Here is a 12,958-nt window from a genome sequence, read left to right on the forward strand (position 1 = left end):
TCCTCCTGACTTGCTTTTGTCCGGGGTGTTCTTGTCACGGTAACAGGAAAACTAGTGTAGTTCTTTACCATTTCTTTGAAGAATGCCTGCTTGCTCATTTCCATGTTGGGCTTATTTAATCATGTTTTCCTGTGAAGGGGAAGATGGAGGCAAAATGTGCACCTGGAGTTTTAAATATGTTGTGCTAGCTCAGCCTTAACGTACATGAAAAATAGCCACTGGGTTTTTGTTGTTGCTGTTTTGGTGTCTTTATGTCAGCATTATAGATTTTAATAGTTGCCAAAAAAAGAAATATTATAAATTTCAGTAACCCAATAAAACAAAACTTTAGGCATAAACATTTTAAACCAGGGTGCGTGTATACAATAGGAGCTGAGAAATGAGCTTGAGTCAGTAACCTTTCTACCACTATAATAAAAACTACTCAAGGCAGTTGACTCATAAAGTGGGAAGGTTTGTTTTGGCTCCTTCTCTGGGGCTCCCAGTCCATGCAGTTGCTCCCATGTTTGGGGCCTTTGTTGAGGCAGCACATCATGGTAACAGTAGAGACAAATGAAAAGTCAGCCATTCCTAAACCAGGAAGGAGGAGGAGACCAGGAACTTGTAATTCCGTTCACAGGCATATTCCCAGTGACCTAAACTCCTGCCTTGAGGCCCTACACGGGGAGAGCCCACAGTTTATTTTGCTGCATCCTATAAGGCTTGGTTCTCAAAACCGGAGTAGGGTGGTGAGGGAATGAAGAAAGGACAGGTATTGAAGAAAGGACAGACACATGTACAGAAAAGCTGGGATCCAGTGAGCCGTACTCACTCTGATGGAGGACACCAGCTGCAAAGGCAACCTGGAACCTCAGTGTACTTACCCCACACATCTGAACAGAGGAGGCAGATTTATGGCGTACAGCTGGATAAAGGAGGCAGGGTTAGCTAATCTTAGGGGGCTCTCTATAGCGGACCAGTCTCTGGCTGCAGTCATCCCAGAGGAGGAAGTTGTGCTTGATGGTTTCTGCATACACTGGCAGCATTTGCGCTTGGACCAGAGGAAAGCTTTGCTGTCCCTCTGAGCCTCTTCACCTCTCCCACGGATCAGAGGCATTTGGGTCTTCGACACGGCTGTGCTCATGTCAACAGCACACATTCATTCCACTTCCTACATCCTCCTAATGGCACCACACTGGCAACCAAGCCTTTAATACCTGGACGCAAACTGGGGAGCACTTCCAGTATTCAAACCATAGCAGAGCTTGCATTGCACAGTCAATTAAAAATGCTAAATAATCATTATTTTGGTATTGATAAAAAAAGATGATTATGATCATAAATGGTTAAAATAAATTTCATTTTTCAAAACCAATGAAAGGGAAAGTTTCTATATAGTGGATTAAGTAAAGAGGTCTCAAGAGATCTGAAGAAGTGACTTGGCAATGATTTTCTTGAAAGATGCCTAATTTTACCTTTGGTCCCAAAACTCATATCTGCAATCATATCTAATCTAAGACACCCTGGCTTTCTTGGCTAAATAAGTGAAATTTGTACTTTAAGAAGAAATTAGAATACTAACAAGTATAACTGGGCAATAAACTTGAGCCCCAAACCAGTTTTTTATTGGACTAGTTAATGTAAAAGTATTTTAACTATTTTTAAAACATACTTAAAGAATAATAAGGCTATTATACCTATTAGATGCTTGGGACATTCATTTAATTTTAACATATAAATAAATGTTTATGTACACAGAGATTCAAATTTGTTGAATTCATAACTGTTGTCACTATTTCCGGCATAGGGCCTTGGACATGGTGGTTTCAGGGACTGCTCTACCACTGAGCTCCCCCACTGAGCTCCCCTCCACTCCTTACAGAGTTGCATTTTAATGGTTATTTAATAATTTTCCTTTAACATTAATGTTTAGGAAATCTGTGCATGTATTCAGAGAAACTTATGTTCCTTGAAATTAATGGTCAGTAAAATGTAGAGACCATGGTGGGTGTATTTCCTCTGTGCATGTGATAATGACACGGAAGATTCAGTCTTGTACAGATGGAGCTTGGCTGATCTCTCCTACAGAGTCAAGGATAGTGTTTATTGAACATCAGATATATTTTCCTTGAAAGATTCCTGTTTTCCTTGATAGCTTTCTGCTTGTATTATTTCCATGAAGGTTCTGCTGGCTCCCTGTAGCTCCTCACTGAAGCTGTAATTCTTGTTTGCTTCTAAAAAATAGACACGGTTACTTATTACCTGTAACCGTTCTTCAGTTCCACAAGAGAACAAATGAACTGTGCACTCACTGCAGTCTTGTAAATGTATTTGGCTAAGAGGCGGCTTCCTGGCTGTGTGCCAATAACTGGCTTTAGGGACCTTGTTTAGGTAATTTGCTCAATTTTGAAGAATTGGCTTGGGCTGGAGAGATGACTCAGGGTTAAGAGCACTTGCTGCTCTTGCAAGGGATGCTGGTTGGATTCCCAGCACTTATATGGGGCGGTTCCAGTTACAGGGTCCAACTCCCCTCTTCTGGTCCCTACAGGCACCAGATAGCACATACAGACATACAAGTACACATACACATAAAACAAAAATATTTTTTTATTGGCTCAACTGTAGTCCCAGGATGAAGTTTATGAAAAGCAATGTCCATCTCAAGGAAAAACCAGGATCCCCGAGAGGCTGTGGTGTGAATAATGAAGGAAAAAGACCTGTGCGTTTACTAATCTGATCAACTGTATCAAGCCACTGAACTGACAGCCATCTTGGGAAGCTTCTTGGCAGGCAAACCTGGAAGCTGCTGGTTCCGAAATCTAGCAGGTAGATGGAGATTCTAGCGCCTGGTTTATTTTCTCCCTTTTCTTCTCCTTTTTCTCCTCTCTCTTGCCCACTTTCATTTTTGGCTATTGAAGATTTATGCCCCTCAGCACTCACAGAGGATGTTTTCATAGGCTCTAATGAGGTCCCAGCAGTTTTTAACAATAACAGGACATTACTGTTCCTAAGATATATTATGTGTTTTTCCTCATCTTTCTCCCTTGAATGAAATGCAGAGAAGTATGCTAACTCCCAATTCCCATTCCTTTACTATGACAAATGGTTCAGTTACTTAATGGGGCTAACTACTTTGCTGTGATTTTTATACAGTCATTTAAATAAAATCTCAAGAAGAGCTCACTTTCCACGTATTTTCTGTTAGATTACCTGAGTTCACACGAACAGCTGTTTATTAGTAGATGTGGGAGTCCTCCCCAATGCTGTCCTTGCTACTTTTGCATCCTGAGGATGTCTTGTGCAGAATTTGCTGGCTCTTTTGAGAGCTCCCCGAGAATGTTCCATGTCTCGGTCTGTTTTATTTTGCTACAAAACACCTGAGACTGGGCAGTTAAAGAAGGAAAGAGGTCACACTGACTGTTCTGGGAAGTCTAAAGGTGTGAGGTGAGGGTGCCCTGAATGGGCTGCGACACGCAGGCTAAGCAGGTGCACGCAGAAGACACAGGTGTGTGAGAAAACAAGAGATTCAAGACAGCAGAGCTTGACTTTTGCCAATCCATGCTAATGAAATAATCCAGTCCCATGAGACTTGACACATTCCCTCCAAAGCTTTGATCCCTTCCCAAGATGGGCTTCCCACCAGGAAGCCACCTTCAGAACCCCTCAAAAGCAGCACCACAATGGAGTCCAGTCTTCTAGCACATCAGCTCCTGGAGAACAAAATGCAACACAACCACACTGCAATGTCCTTCCGCTTGATGGGTTTGGAGGGCAGTTAACTGGATCCCCCATGGCTTCGATTCCTTGGGACAATATGCACTTGCACCAGGGAATCACTCCCTTCTCTGAACGGTCTGGGAAAGCCAGCCTCCTCTCATCACCGTGATGCAAGCCATGGCTTTAGAGGGGTTTTGAAGGGAAAAGTAATTTCAACGAGAGAGTGCCTCAGCCTTGCGTGACTTAACTCGGGCACTCCCGGCATTTGTTCTTCTGTGGTGACTGCTTTTGAAGCCAAGTCCAGAGGTATTTTTCTTCTTCTTCTTCTTCTTCTTCTTCTTCTTCTTCTTCTTCTTCTTCTTCTTCTTCTTCTTCTTAAAGGTCAGACAGATTAAGCATAAGCAAAAAAAGAGAAGGGAACCAAGATGTGGTCCTCAATGTAACACAGGGAGATTCCAAAGAAATCAGGCATTTTTCTCTAAGGAGTACAAACTGCAGGAAGGGTGCCATTGCCCTTATAGCAGAGGGTGGGGGCCGGGGGGTTAAGGGTGGGAGACACCAAGCAGGAAAGCTCACAGCTTGTATTAGTGTGTTCTATTTTGGTTCTGGGCTAGCTTTGGAGCTTCGGATCCGTGGCTTTCACTCTGCCCTGAAATTAACATGTTATAAATGGATGGTTTACATCTCCCATGCAACGAAGGAAAAATCATCCTGGGAAATGTGCTGAATCACTTGTTCCAGGCACAAGAAGTCACCATGCCCTGAGAAAGGGACCGTCGGAAAAGCCTCCGGGACAAACACCCCCATTCCACAGTTTTCACTTCACTGCTCATGTTATTTGGGTTTGGTTTCTACTAATAAAGTGTCTTGGGAGATTATCTGGAGGCAGATTTTTAAAAACCTTCCCTTTCTGGATTCCTCTGGGACAGAAACCGCAGAGCTATTTGATCTGCCTGTGATAACTCTGTTCTCTACTCCAGTTTTTGGGCAACTGCTTTTACTCTTTGCACATGTGTATGTACACACACACACACACACACACACACACACACACACACACACACACACTAATGGATGCTGATGAGTTCCAGGACGGAGCTGACATTGTGTGTTGCATGCTGTGTGTTCTGTGCTCGTCTGATCTCATTCTGTGCACTGGCTACAACACTCTGTGCTTCCTCGCCGTCTGGTTCTGGAGTTCCATTCTAGAACTGGTCCATTCTACCCTTGGCAGCATGGCAGCGTTGACGAGGATGTGGACAGCTCCAGGTCCCCGGTGCTCTAGTTCATTCAGCTGTCCTTTCACTTTTTCCAAATGAACGGTCTGTCCAAAAAAAGGGATCAAATGGAAAACTTTATAAATACTCTAAATGATGGAAATAGGAAGTGGAATAAAAATGATGTAGCTATTCACAGAAAGCATACTGTCATTTTGTTTTTCCCCTGTAAGTATATACTATTCATTCCAGAAAGGGCTGGACCTAAAGAGGGAAAGACATACTCTGACTGAGTGCTCAGGGAGGTTGCTTTGGGTGAGTAGAACGCCTCAGGGAGGGGTACTTGGGACATGACAACAGGGCCAGGGAAACTTCTGGGGACAAATAATATGGTTTACACGTCAGAGCTACAAAGTGATGCCTTGTGGAGCCCTTGAGTCCATTCTCTGAGGATACAGCAAGATGCTCTAGACCAGTTCTCGATGAAGGAAGACGGTCCATGTAGGTCATGGTTCTGTAGACGGTGAAGCCCAAGACTGGTGGCCACATCTGGTGAGCACGTCCAGCTGTGGTTGTCCACACACTCAAGGGAAGCACGGCAACTCTACATCAGAGCGACCGGCTCACCCCCTCCAACCTCTCAGACCTGAGTGTCTCTTACTGCCCACCTCTCAATCCTGTCCCAGCGGCCACCAACCTTGAACGACAGGACAGGCCATTTTTGGATCACAGCAGCTACCGGGTCCCCGGGATCTCGTGCTCTACTGAACAGCTAAAGGCTTAATCCCCATCAACTCTTGTCTGTTTGATCACTTAATTAAAACTGAATTTGCACCAGGAATCAAGATGCTGAAAAGGGAAATGAACACAGTAGTCTAAACTGGCAGTTCTCAAACTTCTTGATTCCAGTGCACATTTCCTCTCCAAGACTTGACTGATGATCTCCGTAAAACCCATTTTTATGTGTGCTGCTCTTATGAATATTCACCATGCAATGAACCCAAACCATGCAAGTTTTAAAACTATTTTATTCGTGTGAAAACAACAGTTATCAGTTCATATAAACTGAGCCCATTTCAGGTTGACATACTCTACATTCTACAACAAGCCTTCTAAGTTGACTGACAATGTTAACCCCTCCTCCTCACCCCAAATCTCTACAATTTCTGGTTTCAGAGAAGATAGTTGGATTCTTATATTACTTGGTATTTAGTCTGTTGTAAAATGTTTTGTTTGACGTATACATGAGGAAAAATTGGCCCTACACAGATACATAGTTGCAAACAGAGGTATCTAAAGTCTTTTGTGTGATCATTATTGGGTCTTTGACCCAACATAATTTTAGAAAAACTTTGAACAGAAATACAATGCATGGTAGATGTTGCAGATTCCAGAAGCCATGTGTTGTTAAAAGAAAACCCAAGCTTCAAGGGTGGGATCCTTCCCTAGGAAATTTTGGACAGGAAGACCCCAGAGGCCTTCTCACATCATATAGATTCTGAGCATTGTCCTTGATCGCTTATCAGAACGATCGCTCATCAGACCCTATTGGTGAAGACACTATACACTTTAGTAGCAAAATAGCAAGAAACCTTGCTGGAACTAAACTGGAAACTTCCTTTGTGCTGGCTACCATTCACGGGGCCAGAAGTTGCTCTGCAGGCAGCAGGGAGAGAAATGTCAGCAACCATCTTTCCCAGCCGGAGACCTTGCATGCAACAATACCAAACTGCCAGGCAAATGTGCCTTACTGTTGTAATAATGGCACAACTATTATGGGAGGGTAATCAGCTGACCTAATACGAGGGGTTCGTACCGGGTACTGTGAACTTCATCAAAGGAGATCGTGGTTAGTAGGGTTGAACCTAATACTCTTGTTCTGCTAAATTATAAACATAAATGAAACTGTCAAACAATAAATTAAAAAAAAATACTTTCTGTTTGTTTTGTCACAAGATATTACTATATTTATTCTTAGGCCAGCCTCAAACTCACAGCAATCCTTCTGCCTCTGTTGGCATGTGCCGCCATGCCTAACACAAATGATAATTTTTAAAGGTTACATGCCAAGTTGAAATCTGACACAGCATTTGGTATTTTGCCGTATTGCTTTGGCCCGCATGTCTGTCGGTGCTGGCCATGTAGGATTCAGTAACGTCACGTACTGATCACTCTGAAAAAGGCTTTTCACACTTCCAAAATGCTGAATGTTCGTTCCACTTACGAAACTAAAAATGTCACATTCCTCAGTATCACCAAACTCCTGATTTAAAAAAAAAAAAAAAAACTCTCAGATTTCAGTCGGCTGTGGTGGCTTCTCTCTGTAGATCCCAGTGCTCAAGATGCTGAGACTGAAGGACTGTCAAGAGTGTGAAGCCAGCCGAGCTACATGGTGAATTCCAGGCTATTTTGGGCTAAATGTGAGGTACAATCTCAAAAAAAAAAAAAAAAGAAAGAAAGAAAGAAAGAATTAAAATAAAAAAAAAAAAAAAAGAAAGAAAGCAAAAGAACCATTAAGCTGTCAGGCCTCTTGGGCTTAGAGTAGTGGATAAAAGCGTTTTTTAAAATTCTCCGTTTTGCTCAAAGGATCATGCGCCATCACAAAATCGACGGCCTTTTCTTTCCCCTGAAGTGGCAAGACCAGTGCACTCCTTTCAGTGACTTCGGCCATGTACACCAGTCTCGTCACCACTAGACACTGGGAACAGTCAACCATTTCTCCGCTTTGAAACTGGTTTGCTGTTTTTTACAGGGTTCTCTTACTCTCCTGGTTCCCCCTCCCCCCTGACCGACCACAGTTTTTAACCTTTGTTGGCTGCTTATATACACTTGTGGTGCCGCACACTCGGATTCTGACCCTGGGTCCTCCGTGTCTCCGATTTGCAGTTGACTTAGGGGCTTGCATCCGACTCTGTGGTTTGTAGGTGCGACCTGTGGCCCAATCGTTCTTTCCCAATCTCTCCCTTTCCCTCAGATCTGTCTCCACTCAGCTAACAAGCTCTAACAATGTGGCGAACAGTTCCACTTGGAAATCATATGGTTGTTCTCTTTTTTTTTTTTTTTTTAAATAAAACAAATTGTATTTACTTAGAAGCATTCAGAATGTCAACAAAACAGCCACAAGTTGTTGTTTTGGTTTGTTTTTGCAATTTCAGAGTGGTATTCAGTTAACAGAACATTTATCTTCCTATAAGCTTCATCATAGACAACTGAAGATGAAAAAAAGAAAAAAAGAAAAAACCTACCACCCCCATATATTACTAATTTGTGCTATGCACCAACCTGCTTTAAATTTCCATGCTACACCCCCAGACTGTACCAGGGAATGTTAGTGGCCATTGAAAATACCAACAGGACAGGGCTATCTAAAGACATTCGGTAGTGTGGTAACTATACCAAAAAAAGACACTGTAAAGTTTAAAAACAAAATTTACACAACCTTACATTTCAGTTTTTTCTTTAAAAGGAATGAGTTGTGTAAAGGGGGTTCAATGCTTTAGATAAGAAAAAACTTCACTGGAACCAACTTATTCATCATCCTCTTCTTCCTCTTCATCTTCCACCTCTTCTTCCTTTTCCTCATCCTCTTCATCCTCCTGGTCACCTTCCTCTTCCTTCTTTTTCTTGCTCTTTTCGGCCTTGACCACTCTGTTTTCCCGGCATCAGGTTTTCCTCTAGCTTTGTAGGCAGCACAATCCTTTTCGTATTTCTCCTTTAGCTTGGCGGCCTTCTTTTCGGTAGGGCTGCTCGTCTTCTGCAGTAGTCTCGTTCCACATCTCCCCTAGTTTCTTTGCAACATCACCAGTGGTGCTCTGTGATTTGCGGGTGGTACTCAGAACAGAACCAGAAGAAGGCCGAAGGAGGCCTCTTGGTTGCACTGTGGTCCTTGAACTCCCTTTGGGGGGGATGTAGGTTTTTCATTTCTCTCTCATAACGAGCCTTGTCAGCCTTCGCCGTGTCTTCAATTTTTCCCTTTAGCAGACAGTCTTCCACTTTTCTGAGTGCTTCCTGGAGAACTCTGAGAAATGGACAGATGCATCCCAGTGCTTCTGTTTGTGATCCCCACCGCAAGTTTGCACAAAGAATGCAAATGAAGACGTTTTGCCTCTAGGCTTCTTTTCCCATGTTTAGTTGATTTTGGTCCACGAGGCACAGAGTTGCCCAGTGCCAATCCGGCTTGCGCTGGCCCCGGCGTCAGTCTTTATGGAGCTCAATGTACTGCAATGGCTGGGAGAGCGGGAGCCAGACCCGTACAGTTCTCATAGCTGCTGTCAATCAGAGGGGACCACAGCAGAATTCTGATGACATTTTTTCCCTGTCACTGCCTCCCTAGTGTCAATAAATGACAAAAACACCAAAGTTCAGTGTTTAAAGTATTGTCATGTATGTGTTTGCTTATGTGTGTGTGTGTGATTTGTGTGGTACATCCTTGTGAGTGAGTGTATGTGAGTCCATGTGCACAAAGGTGGAGACCAGAGTTTGACATCAAACATCTTCCTTTATCATTTTTGGCCTTATTGCCTTGAGCTAGGATTTTTATTTAACACGAAGCTCTCATTTTAGGCTAAACTGTCTAATCAGAGAGCCCTTGGGCTCTGTATCTCTCTGTTCCGCACTCCCAGTGGGAGGGTTTCGGATATGCCTAGCCATGTGCAGCTTTCCTGTGGGCGGTACAGATTAGAATTTTTGTCCTCATGCTTGCAGAACACTTACTTACTGAGCCACCTCCCTAATGCCTAAAATAATAATAATAATAATAATAATAATAATAATAATAATAATAATAATAATAATAATACCTCTCATACTCTACAACCAAAGCACCAGTGTGCAGTGCATTCTAACTCCATCTTGGATGACATATTGGGTCATTATGCTCACAGTCCCTGTTCCTGACCAGACTGCCTTCAGGAGAGAAAGGATAGTGGCTGCCTAGTAGGCACAGACATCCCCAACATGAGCAAGCGCAGTTATTTCACAATGTAGTCCTTGGAGCTGTACCATCGACTTAGGAAGTCTTATAAAGGAAGTAGTTGTAGAGGAAGGTCTTTATAAATAGGTCTGCTGGCTAATCTTATGTCAGCTGGGCACGCAGGGTTATCTGAAAGGGGGGAGCCCCGACAGAGAAGATGTCTCCATAAGATCTAGCTGTAAGGCATTTTCTTAGTTACTGGTTGATGGGAGAGGGGCCAGCCCATTGTGGGCTAATGGACCTGGGTTCTCTACGAAGGCAGGCTGAGAAAGCCATCGGAAGCAAGTCAGTGGGCAGCATCTCTCCATGGCCTCTGCATCAGCTCCTGCCTCTAGGTTTCTGCCCTGTTTGATTTCCTGTCCTGACTTCCTTTGGTGATGAACAGCCATATTGAAGTGTAAGCCAAACAAATCCTTTCCTCCCCAACTTGCTTTTTAGTCCTGGTGTTTTGTCACAGCAATAGAAACCCTAACTAAGACAGGAGGAGTCCTGTAAACTTGAGGCTGTCAGGGTAAGGGCATTGTTCAATCGCATTCTGCAGTCTTTAAAGAATTGAGAAGTTTCTGTTCAAGATAGAGGGAAGAGATTACTTGGTCGTAAGTAGGATAACCAAATAGTTTGTCATTTAAAACTAAGAGACTTTGAACAGTGAAAGGGTGCTCTCTCCATCTTCACACTGGGGTAGTCTAAAGCAAACAAAGATGTATGTCTATCCTTGCTACAATAGAGAAATGTACTGTAGCTGAATGCATGGGAAAGCGTGAGCTTTGCTGAGAGGGCCAGGGCATCACAACAAGGACAAGACTGCAGCCATAACTCAGCAATCATTGGGTCTGGGAGCCAAAGGCTTCCTCCTTCTAGGCCAACTTTCCCTTTCCCCAGCCCATGTGGTTCACTGCCAAAGGTTATATCAGGTTAAACCAGAATACCGCCCTCCCCCTTGTTTTATTAACATTCTTTCCATTTTATAAGTTCACATTTACAACACTTATTAAAACAATATTGAGAGCCACTTGATGTTTTGATGACACATATCAGAAATCCAAGTCTGGATAGGCAGTTACATAAGCATCCACTTCAGACTATAAATTTGCCCTTTGATTTGATTGTACAGAATTAATAGGATTCTCATTTGCTATTGAGAATGTTTACTCTCTTGGCCCTTGCTTATGCTCTTAGTCATCAATTTAAAAATAGTATGTATACACCTGAAAGAGAGGGAGTGAGCTTCATGGGTGGAGAAAGATAGGGGAACTGGCCAGATATGGTTATTGTGTGGGTCTGATTTCCCATAAAGACTAAAATCCAAGAGTCTGTAACAGCCATGGGTATCATTTACCTTAGTAACGTTCAGCAGACTGCGGATATGTAATAAAGGAAGAGACAAATAGAGTGATCAGGACTAGGGTTAGCACAGAGCAGGACAGCAAGAGCCATATGGCAGGAGGTTGTTGACAATAGGCCAGAGTGCTCAGAACATAGGAGGGGTTGCTGGGGCTGGGTAGGAGTGAAAGTAGGAGAGGAGAAAGTTGTTTATGCATGGGAAGTTTGCATTTTGCTAACTTCAAGGGGAAGGTTTCTTTAACGTCAGACAGCAGAATCTCATTTAATGAGGATACAATCAGTTAGGAAGCTGTAATGCCAAATAAAGTTTCTTAAAGGTAGCGAGTGGGTCTGGAGCTGCCTTGGGGAGGCCAGCCCTGTCCCTCGAGAGGCCACACAGAAGCCCAAGTTTTAAAAAGTAATTCTTCTGGTCTGCCCCCCTCCCCCCACCTTTTACAAATCGGTTTGTATTTATCTGTTAGGAACTGAAGACAGGGTTCTGGATTAAAAAAAAAAATCTGTGGACTAATGCCCCGAAGTCTAAGTCCAGTCGTGCTCTGAGAGATGCATTAGCTGAAGGGCTTGTTCAAAGTGTGGCCTTCTGTTCTCACCCTTAGGGTCCCATTCCTTAACTGGGACAAGCACCCCCCCAAAAAAGTGGAAGGAGAAATAGACCAAGGCCATGAGAGATAGACTCATGACCTGGGCAGGCAGAGCCAACAGAATGTCCTGTTGGATAGGATGCAATAAATAAGAGAAAGAAGCATGCACATCTCTAAAGATGGACACCACGAACTGAGGCAGGAGATGGAAGCCCATGTGTCTGGTTTAGACACAGGGGAGTTGAGGTGCTCATTACACATCTATGGGGTCCTTGAGACAGTTGGCTGAGGGGCAGTTTACAGATCTGGGGCACACATAGAGATCTGAGGGTTAGGAAAGGAGAGATATGTGGCCTTGGGGAGCTCCATATGAGGTAAGAGAGTAGAGAAGAGCGAGAAGAGGAGACTGGAATGAGAAGGACGGAACGGAGAGGACCCAGGACAGAGAGGGTGTGTAGCATCTTGAAACACAAGGGTAGAAAGTGAAGCAAGGATAAAAGAATGGTGGGTGATGGGTGTGAAGTTGCTAACAGTGATGGAAGAGGACTGAAAATTGACCACTAAATTTAGCCACTTGAAGGGCAATAGTGACTTTGAGTAGAGCAGTTTCAGCAGAATGCTGTGGACAAAGAGAACCAGGGTTGGGCGGGAGCAATAAAGGAAAAGTCATAGTCAGAAGTAAGTGTTCAAGTGTCACTAGAATAAGATTAATTCTGCACAAAGTAGACCTTGGTCATAGGACTGAGGGCTGTAATAGCTTCAAGTACAAAATTATTTACGCATCGTCTACCTGTTAGCAGACTGTGTGCTTGCCTCGGGGGGAATGTTGATTTACTTGGACCTGCACCTTCTCTTTCTAGCCAAGCGGTGAACAGCGGTCTATGGACTGTCTGGAATTCCAGGTGCATAGAGAAGGAGGATGGCTGTGGCAGCAGAGACATGTGGCAGGGGTGTATTTGGTGTGAAAACATTCCTTCGGCTTCCAGGCCCTCTCTTTGCAAGGCCCTCTATTTCATTGTGCATGTATATTCAAAGCTTCGAGGCGCGGGCACTGTGACTCTAATACATTTGAATAAATTTATCAAGGCAACAAAATAACGAACTGAAAGACCTACCAGCGTCCAGTAAGAGAACCCAGCCACCCTGAT

The 12,958-nt window shown here is 43.6% G+C and overlaps 1 pseudogene; it reads right to left on the bottom strand.

Moving 5' to 3' along the window:
* Nucleotides 1–3,939: 3,939 nt before the first annotated feature.
* Nucleotides 3,940–12,958, bottom strand: part of LOC129685566 (high mobility group protein B1-like) — a 78,167-nt pseudogene continuing 69,148 nt past the window's right edge.

The sequence above is a fragment of the Psammomys obesus genome, unplaced genomic scaffold (genome assembly GCF_907164565.1).
Source record: "Psammomys obesus unplaced genomic scaffold, mPsaObe1.curated_primary_1811, whole genome shotgun sequence".
Lineage (NCBI taxonomy): Eukaryota > Metazoa > Chordata > Mammalia > Rodentia > Muridae > Psammomys > Psammomys obesus.